This window comes from Desmodus rotundus, chromosome 2 (assembly GCF_022682495.2).
Source record: "Desmodus rotundus isolate HL8 chromosome 2, HLdesRot8A.1, whole genome shotgun sequence".
Taxonomy (NCBI): Eukaryota; Metazoa; Chordata; class Mammalia; order Chiroptera; family Phyllostomidae; genus Desmodus; species Desmodus rotundus.
In genome coordinates, this window is record NC_071388.1 from 134,986,457 (window position 1) to 134,996,665 (window position 10,209).

Genomic DNA, 10,209 nt, shown 5'->3' on the forward strand with positions numbered 1-10,209 from the left:
GAAATCAGCTGACATTCTTATGGGAACTCCCTTGTAGGTAACTAACTTCTTTTCTTTTGCTTTTTTTAAGATTCCCTCTTTACCTTTAAGCTTTAGCATTTTAATTATGATGTTTCTTGGGGTGGGCCTCTATGCTTCCATCTTGCTCAGGACTTTGTGCCTACAGGACTTGAATGTCTATTTCCTTTACTAAATTAGGGAAGTTTTCTTTCATTAACTTTTCAAATAGATTTCCAACTTCTTGCTCTTCTCTTCTCCTTCTACCCCCTCATGACGTGAATGTTGGAATGCTTGAAGGTGTCCCAGAGACAGCTCACCCTATCCTCATTTTTTTTGGATTATTTTTTTTCTTGATATTCTGGTTGGTTGTTTTTGCTTCCTTATGTTCCAAATCATTGATTTGATTCTTGGCTTCATCCACTCTACTGTTGTTGCCCTGTAAATTGTTCTGTATTTTAATCAGTGTATCCTTTGTTCCTAACTGGATCTTTTTTATGCTGTCGAGGTCATCACTCCATCCTTATAACCAGTGTTTTGGACTCTGCATCTGATAGATTGCTTGTTTCCATTTTGTTTAGTTATTTTTCTGGAGTTTTGATCTGTTCTTTCATTTGGGCCATGTTTCTTTGTCTCCTCATTATGGCAGCCTCTCTCTGCTTGTTTCTATGTATTAGGTAGAGGTGATGTGACTCCCTGTCTTGGTAGTGTTGCCTAAAGTGGTAGGTGTTCTATAGGGTCCAGTGGCACAGCCTCACCTATCACCCAAGTTGGTACTTGAGGAGCTCCCTTTTATGGTGTGAGTACACCATCCCCTTGTAGTTGAGCCTTGATTGCTGTTGGCAGGTCAATGGTAGGAATTTACTCAGGCCAGTCACCTACAAGGACTGGCTGTGACCACTAACCACCAACCTCTGCCCTCCATGGAGGATCAGCTGTACAGGGGCAGGGTGGTGGTGCTGCAGCATGGTCTGTAGGTGTGCACTGGGTGCACAGGCTCTGGAGTTTTCTGGATGGTGCAGGCCAACGTCAGCCCCCACCTGTGTTCTGCCTGGGGCCACCCTTCATGAACTATAAAGCAACCTGAAATGGTTGTTACTTTTGCTGGGCTTGGAGTTTCCCAGGCGAAGCCAAACTGTGAATCTAAGCTAGCTGCTGCTAGTGCTGGGCCTGTATCATTTAGCAAGAAGTATGGGGGCTGGGGGCTTGTTGAAGCCTGCCATTGCTCTTTTGATAGGATTTAGGAAGTTGTGGGGCATGAGCCAAGACCAGCCGTTCATGTGGAAAAGTCAGGATTAACAGTTTGGGTGGGCCTGTTAGTTGTGTACAACAAGTCTCAGGGGATCTCCAGGGCAGGGCAAGCAGTGGTAGCCACCCGTTAATGGAGTCTCAGATATGGCACCAGCCTGCCAGCTCTGTGGCTCTGTGGGGGGAGGGCTCAGCAAAGGGACAATGGCCTCTGCTCATCTTTCTGTCTGAGAGAAAACTGTCCCCCAGCTCCCACCTTGATGCCAAACACTTCAGTTCCTCCCAGTATGCCACTGGTGCCTTTCAAGCTGCAACCCTGGTGCTGGAGCTCAGAGGGAGTGAGTCTAAGTAAGTCTGTTTATGGATTCTTTAAGGGGAACTTCTTGGAAGTCTAGAAGTTTCTTCCACTAACTCAGTCCCCACTGGTTTTTGCAGCCAGAAGTTATGGGATTTATCTTCCTGCCACTGGAATCCTGGGCTGGTGGGCCTTGTGTGAGGCTGGGACTCCTCACTCTGGAGATATCCCTCCACCACATGTGCATGTGGGACCAGCCCATTCAGCATCTCTGCCCCTCCTATAAGTCTGGATGGATGTGGTTTCTTTAATTCCATAGTTGTCAGACTTCCATTCAACTCAATTTCTGATAGTTCTGAGTGATGGTTGTTCTATATTTTACTTGTAATTTTGATGTGGTTGTGTAAGGAGGTAAGCCGTGTTTACCCATGCCACCATCTTGACCAGAAATCCTGCTGGTGCATTTTCAAAGAGAATCCTTATGTCATGTTATTTCATCCTAAATGCAATGGTATACATCAAAAAAACCAAAAAGAATATTTTCTTACATAATCATAATGCAATAATCACACCTAAGTTTGTTTAAATTATCTCCTCTCACATCTCTTACGTTATCGTGGGTTAGTAATTATCATTTTCTTGGTTGATTGTTATTTTTATTTTACCTCTTTCTCCTTTATAGGCATCCCCTCAATTATCAAAAGAAATCCTACACTTAAATTAGATTGTATTTAGCATATCCCTGGGACCCTGCCTATGCCTTTCTCTGGTGTGGTATGTTATTCAGAATCTTACACCATTTCTCATTCTCCACTGCAATTGGCATGGTACAAGAAAATTAAATTTAAATATTGCTCAAATTCCAAAGCTTTTTAGAGTGAATAAATACTCTGGTTTACTTAAAAAGTAAAATGAAGCCATAATCCATAATCCACTGATGGTGTCAAGTAATCTGATAAGTATTGTCCAAGATGTTTTTCCTGGAATCCTTTGTTTGCAAATACAGAAAACCAACTTTGGCCAAATACAGTCAATAAACAAATATGTAAAAATTAAAAAGTAAATAACTAAAAGGACAAGGTTAAAAAGAACAGGAATCTGGCACCCTGGAGGAAGAGAGTTCAGTGGAGCAGAAGCTTGTGGTAGTACCCTTCAGAGCACTGAGATGAATGAGCTCTATGTATTTTCCAAATGTATATCACTCTGCTCACAGTATTAGCCTATGGCACGTGCTTCCTTCTTGGTGAAGTCAGGACCTCTTAAAACTAGTTGTCCCACCAAAACCAAACACAATGAGATAGAGGTGGTTTCTCAAGAAAAGTCAGATATTGATTAAAGAAGAAGAAGAAGAAGAAGAAGAAGGAGGAGGAGGAAGGGGAGGGGAAGAGGAAGGGGAAGGAGAAGGAGAAGAAGGAGAAGAAGGAGAAGAAGGAGAAGGAGAAGAAGAAGGCAAAGAAGAAGGAGAAGGAGAAGGGTGGAGGCCTGGTGGACAAATTCAAGTGTGGCAAGGATGAGAATATAGAAACCTTTCCTTCCTCTCTTCAATGATTATCTGTCCTTCAGCTTTTATTGATGGGTCATTGAAAACCAGGCTTTTCTCACTAACTCTGACTTTGTTCTCTTTTCTATACCTATTCACTACTATTAAGAAATATTATTCTTTGTGGATCCCCTTACTCCATGTCCCCTTCCTCAAAAATCAGTGTTCCAAATACCTATGACATCCAACCTGGCAGAACTAATGAGTCTGTGTACTTGATATCACCCTTCTCTCTTTTTTCAGCTGTTAAGAATGGATTAAAATTTTCAGTCTAATTAAAAGTCTTCATTTCCTTTTTGGCTCGTACTTTTGCCGTTCCTTCTGCTCTTTCTGCCAGAACTATCCCCTTCCATACCTGCACACTTTAGTCATTCACTAGTTTTGCTCACTCACTAGTCCCTCGTATGGCACAAAGTAGGCAGACAATGAATATTGGAATTTAACTGGGCTATAGGAAATTTAGTGCTGTACAAGTTTGCTACATAATGAAAAAGTTTGGATGCTATTGATCTCAAGCATATCACATTTTCCATTTAGGATCAAATATATCCGTGTTTAAGACAATAAAAGGAAGTGAAGCTGTTTATGAATTATTTCAACTTCCAAGCAAGGTAGTTTCTTCTATCTGATTTGCCTACTAAAAGATGGTGTCAGGCCCTTTATAATTAAGGTATTTTAGAGTGCATAGGAGATTAATTCATTCAGGATCTGCTTTCATTTAAGTTCTTCTTTCAAATGTTCTCGACTCTTCTCTTCTCTGTGCCTCTATAGACCCCACTTCCCCGGGAGGAAAATTCTGACTGGCCATTGGATGCTAGAGGCACGTTCTGAAAAATTGCTGGGTCAGAGGTCATGTTTCAACAGCAGCTTCTTCCAGCCTCCATGCTAGCCTCCTAGTACTTCCTGCTTCCTTCCTTCCAACGTCTCTTTCTTCTTCATTATTCCTAAGAAATTACTTTCTATCTTATCTCATATTTCAAGCCCTGACTTAAATCCAGTATTCCATTCATTTTTAAATATGTCTATTATTGAAATTGTCTATACTGGACACCATCACTTAGTTTGCTCAATGGGGAAAAAAGAAAGAAAAAAAGGCCAGAGTAACTGGAAACTAGTCTAGGAGGGAAAGGGTATAATATGAGGTGGAGGCAGGGCATGTAGGCCTTATGGTCTCGGTAAAAGGTTTTTGAATTTTACACTAAATGTAATAAGGAGCTATGGTAGAAATCCATCTGGAGGAGAAAAAAACCCCTCATGGGACTGCCCCCCATCCTACCGCCTATGTCGCCCCCATACCTGTGACACTTTATAGTGTCCCTACCTCTGGTTTGTGAGAGTCATAATCATATGTATATGAACATGAAATTTTACATATGCAGACTATATAGTAGGAGATTTGATTAGTCAGGAGTTAAAATCTACATAAGAACCTTTTGCTAAAGTAAAGGGCCTAGAGAAAACAAAGAAAATAATAGAAAGAATTCTTACCTTATGAGTATCAACTTCCTACATTGTAATTGCATAAAAAAGTTTCAACCAAGGTTACCTTCTCGCTTCAATTGCTCCCTACTAGAGTCCCTCAGACCTCCTTAGAGAAGCCGACCTCCAGTTTACCTGCCAGTAAGCCCAGAGCCGGCCTGGATTTTGTCCCACTGTCGTCAGAGCTAAGCCAGTGAACACCAGACAGCTACGTGCTTACTTTGTCCACTCTCCATCTACCTCCAGTTTCCTGGTCTGCCAGACTACCAGACTGGGGATAACACTGGTCTTCTTGGGGCTGGAGGATGGGAGGAGGCTCAGAGAAAGACAGTGGCTTTTGGTTCTACAATCAGACCCCTGATTAGTCTCAGAGTGAAAACAAGATAGATCTTATGGGGGGAAAAAGAGAAATCTTAGTTGGTGGATAATTACATTCTATTTAAACCCAGTACAGAAGTCATTAGAGACATTATTAATTTCCATAACACCAAGCTTTTCTAGCTGTGTACCTTATTCTCCTTTGCCTTTGCAAGCAGTCTTTCTTCTACCTATATACCCCCATGTTCCTTATATGCAAACCTCCTTTAGGCTTACTTCTCATTAGGACTAAACCCATCTTTCTTTCTCATTACTGCCCACACATATACACTGTCTTTAATAGATCTCACCTGGTTTCCTAGCCAGGGAAATCTACCTTCTAAACTTTTTTTCCTAGGTTCTCATTATCAACATCTTAGGTCAGGATCTCATCATTTCTCGCCTGGACAGTTGCAATGTCCTCCTCACTTGATTCCTTCCTATCAGTCTGGTCTCTGCACAATCACTTCTCCAGAGAGATCTTTTTCAGCAGCAAATATGTTTGTAGCACTGCTCTTTCTAAACCATTTCAAAGTTTCTGCAGTAGCCACAGGACAAAATGCAGGTGTCCATGCTCCGTCCCCTTCTCTGCCCTCCTCCAATCCCCAGCATGAACTTTCAGCCCTAGCCATAACAAAAATACTTCAATACCTCCAACATGCCTTAGTCTGTTGTAACTCTGAGCCTTTGGCTATGGAATTCCTCATGTCGACACTTCACTGTCTACCAGGCCCTCTGGAGGCAACACCAGGGCCACCTGCTCTGTGAAGGCTTCCACGATTTCACCACACTACAGTTTTCCTCAGTGCTCTCAGGGTAACCAGTCAATATTTCCTTATAACATTTATTACTCTTTCTCCATGCCGTTTATCTTTGTGGAGTGGAAGCTGCTCTAATAAAGGGACTCTATAGTCTCTTCGTTTTAGTATTGTAATGTTACAGAACCTGGAATATTGTGGCCATTATTGCGTAGTAAATTAGTGAATGAGAACAGAATGGAGAGAAAGTGTAAAAATCTATTAAGCGAGAGCACAAAAACAGAAATCTAGTTTGGACTTCCTTGTTTGCAAATCACACAAATGCAACTTTAATTAGCATAGGATTTAAAAGGAGGATTTATCTGAAAGACACTGGAATATCTCAGGTGATTGCAAAAAGAATTTCTCAACAGAATAGTGAGAACGAAAATCTAGGAAGCGATTCAGTCTGCGGAATACCTCAAACAGGGGTTTGTCTGCCACCAGTGTGTGTCTGTGTGTTTCTTCTGACCGTCGCTGCTGGTCGAGACTCTGTTCCTTCTCCCTGTAAACTTCTTTTTTCCAGTTCCGTGGTTCTTATCACTAGCTGCACATTCTAACCCCCTGGGGAGTTTTAAAGAGATATTGACACCTGGGTCCCAGCCCTGGCCAAATCAATTAGAGTTTCTGGGGATTGGAACGAAAGCATGTATATTTTTTTAAGGTTCCAGAGGTGATCCTACTGTGCAGCCAGAGTTGAGAACTACAGTTCCATATGTGGGAAACAAAGTAGCCAGTGGCTCCTGGGTTTCAGATCCCATTCCCACAGCTTCCTTCTCAGGACAAAAACAGACTGGCTGTCAGTTCTCATTCAAAAATTCCCACAGAAGGAATCTTTCTGTCTTAGGTTGGGTCTAGTGCCTATTACTGGATCCAACAATAATGGTCAAGTGTGTAGGGTGACATTAAATATGGCAGTTCATGCTGACCCTTAGGTTGGAAAGTGTGTTTGAAGCAGTAATCATTCTAAAGGATGGAGATGACGTTTTAGAAGGGGGGTGTTAACCTATAAGACAATATCTAATATGTGTGTAATAACATAATATTTAGCACAAAATTAAAATTCATTGGGGCAATCAACATGTGCTTATTCCTTGCTTGTTAGGTGAATGAATGATAAAACCTTGAATGATACAGTTAATCAGTATTGTATACCTTAGGATTTAGATATTAAAAAAATAACTGTTTCCCATAGATGATATCATTAGTAGTACTATTACATAATCTTAGTAAGTTTTGTTTTTTCCTTAGTTTTCTAGCAATGTCAATGTTACAAAGTTTTATGTGTTTGTTTAGTATCAGTTTAGTTAAATCTTGTTTGTACACAGAAACAAACAGACCTTATTTTGCCATATGAGCCCAAGTGTCAAGTTTCAGGCCAAGAAAAAAAAAGGCTAGATGGTGGGCTCAGTGAGAATCAACTCCGAATCCCGGCATTTGGGCATCTTGCAATAGTTGGAGTTTAGAAGCATGGGAAGATAGTTTCACTTATGTTCAGGCAGTAAAGTGAAGGACGAGGACGAGCTGCAGGGAAGGAATTTGCCAGCAGGTAGATCTGCACTTGGGCAGAGAAGGTGCCACATTCCAGGGCTGATATTAGAAAAAGCCAGAGGTGTCTAGATACTCCCATCTGCCCCTAGAAACCTCTCTGGGGAATGGGGAACTCAGAAACGTCTGGAAGAGAGACAACAGTATATACTATCTGGCCAGTTCCTTCAATATTCCATTTCACGTTTAAGAATTTAAATATAAATTCAATGGGAACTGTTAACAGTGGTTGCCTCTGGAAATTTTAATTGGGGGATCTTTCACTTTCTGCTTTATTTTTTTAACTGTTTTTTACTGTTTTATAATGGTTGCTGTATAACATCTTTAAACCAATAAAAATGTAAATGAAAGGCTTTTTAAAAATAAAAAATGCATTATAACAGGAATGTCAGAGTATAAAGTTTTTACACATCTTAGAAGCTAGAAAAATAATCCTGTTTTTTAAAAATATGTGGTATAGTTGTTGTCTTGACTAAATAAAGTACACTGGGTCTGTACTTAGAAAACAAACCCTCTGGGAGAGGGATGGCAAAGAGAACCTATACTAGATATGTTTTTGATTTGCTTTTTGGGGGGAGAACCCATGAGAGGAGGAGAAAGGGGTTTATGAACTAGGAGGGGAGGCTATGAGAGCGAAGTCCAGGGGTGGAATTCTAGCTTGTGTACTTTTGTTTTCCCCAAAGCCAGTGGAGTGGCCCTTGTTACCTTCAGCCATCTAGCTCTGAAAAATCAGAGCTGTGTAGGTATTTCATGCCGTTTATAGGGAACACTGATTTCAGTCCCTGGTGCTGAGTTCCCTGGGGATACAAACAGAACTTTCTCAGTGAAAGGCTGGCATGTTAGCAATTCATTCCTGCCTCTTTTCCTCTGACTCCCGCCCGGACCTGGGGCATGGGGTAAGATAGACTGTTATTATTTGTGCCATAATGCAGGCGATCTACTGTGGGAATTCAAATTCTACTGTGTATTTTTAAAATGATTATAAAAAGACATTCAGGTACAGCAGGCCTCTTGCTTCTTTTATAAAGGTTTAAGCAAATAAGCAAACAAACGACTGGGCTGTTGTTATTTAATCTGAGTCCCCAAGGCCCAATACTTCCTCTGAATACATACATATGAGCTCCTTGGCTTCAGTGGGAGTCATGACTCACAGCTGATGGCAGAACTCGGCCCTTTGAATTCCTGCAACGGGGCTTTCAGAAGGAAAGAAAGAACATGAATAAAGGGGAAAATCTTGAATTTTATTAAAGGCTAAGTTATTGAGGCCTATAATTCTTCATATCTGCTCATTCATCCAGCCTAAGAAAGCTCTTCTTGCCCACCTTCACCGAAGTGGAAACCAGTATTGTTGAAAGTTCCACATCTGAAGAAGCAGATGACTTAGCAAACACCTTCCTACAGATATTTTTAAGATACTTGCCTCCTTCTTGATGAGTAAAGTTTTCTTTCCAACTGCTCTCTCCCTTGTCAGAGTGCCAGTTCCACTTCCAGTATTGTTCTGCTTAGGTTGCTGGGAGGCAGATGAGAGGCAGGGGAAATACAGTCCTGGGAGAGGAAGGAGGGGTCAGGGGGCCACGTAAAGCCTGGGAAACCTGGCTGGGGGAGGAGGTAGACTTAGAAAACCTAGAGGAAAAGGTGGTGTGGGAGATAAAATAAGAGCATTCAGGAGAAGATGATAGAGATGAAGAGTTCAAGGGAGAAAAATGAAAGCAGGAAAACAAGAATGAAAGGATCTATGTAGATGACCAGAGTAAATACTAAGAAAGAAAATGGCCTCATTTTATTTTAGAATAAGTTGTTATAGACACTGAATATTGTGTGAGTTGCACTTTTGACCTTTGTTTGGCTCTCTGAGCAGCACCATGGAGGTGGGCAAGAACAAGTAACTTATAAAAGGCGGCAAAAGGGGAGCCAAGGAGAAAGTGGTTGATCCATTTTCTAAGAAGATTGGTGTGATGTGAAAGCACCAACTATGTTCAATATTAGACATATTGGAAAACACTAGTCACAAGAACTCAGGGAACCAAAATCGCATCGGATGGTCTCAAGGGTTGTATTTTTGAAGTGAGCCTAGCTGATCTTCAGAATGATGAAGTGGCATTTAGAAAACTCAAGCTAATTACTGGGGATATTCATGGTAAAAACTGCCTGACTAATTTGCATAGCACGGACCTTACCCGTGACAAAATGGGCTTGATAGTCAAAAATGACAGACAAGGATTGACGCTCATGTTAATGTGAAGACTACCAATGGTTATTTACTTTGTCTATTGTGTTAGTTTTACTAAAAAATGCAACAATTAGATTCATAGAACCTCTTATGCTCAGCATCAACAGGTCCATCAAATTCGGAAGAAGATAATGGAAATCATGACCTGAGAGGTGCAGACAGATGGCTTGAAAGAAGTGGTCAATAAATTGATTCCAGATAACATTGGAAAAGACATAGAAAAGACTTGCTGATCTATTTATCCACTCCATGATGCCTTTCCTAGAAAAGTCAAAATGCTGAAGAATTCCAGGTATGAATTGGGAAAACTCATGGATCTTCATGGTGAAGGTAGAAGTTTTGGGAAAGCTACTGGGGATGAGACAGGTGCTAAAGTTGAATGAGCTGATGGATATGAAATCCAGTCCAAGAATCTGTTTAAAATGCAGACATTAAATGGCAGCAAATAAAAAATCCTATTTGTGAAAAAAAAAGATAAAGAAAGAATAAGTTGTTATATATTTTGCCCCTAAGTTTCTCTTGATCACTTTTTATTGACTCTTACTTAGCAATGTTACAAAGTATCAACAAATATAGACATCACCTTCATTTTTTTCTATAGAGTAAAATAGTTTATTGACCATGTTCTAATAATGTGATGGAGATAGGTTAACTAAAGGAAAGATGCATTGAAAATTAATCTTCATTTGCATTAAAGTACTAATACTTTATCTTAATT

General features: G+C 40.6%; 1 pseudogene; it reads left to right on the forward strand.

Annotated features, from left to right (window-relative positions):
- Positions 1–9,123: 9,123 nt before the first annotated feature.
- LOC112313134 (small ribosomal subunit protein eS1-like) lies at positions 9,124–9,912 on the forward strand (annotated as a pseudogene).
- The last annotated feature ends 297 nt before the right edge of the window (positions 9,913–10,209 follow it).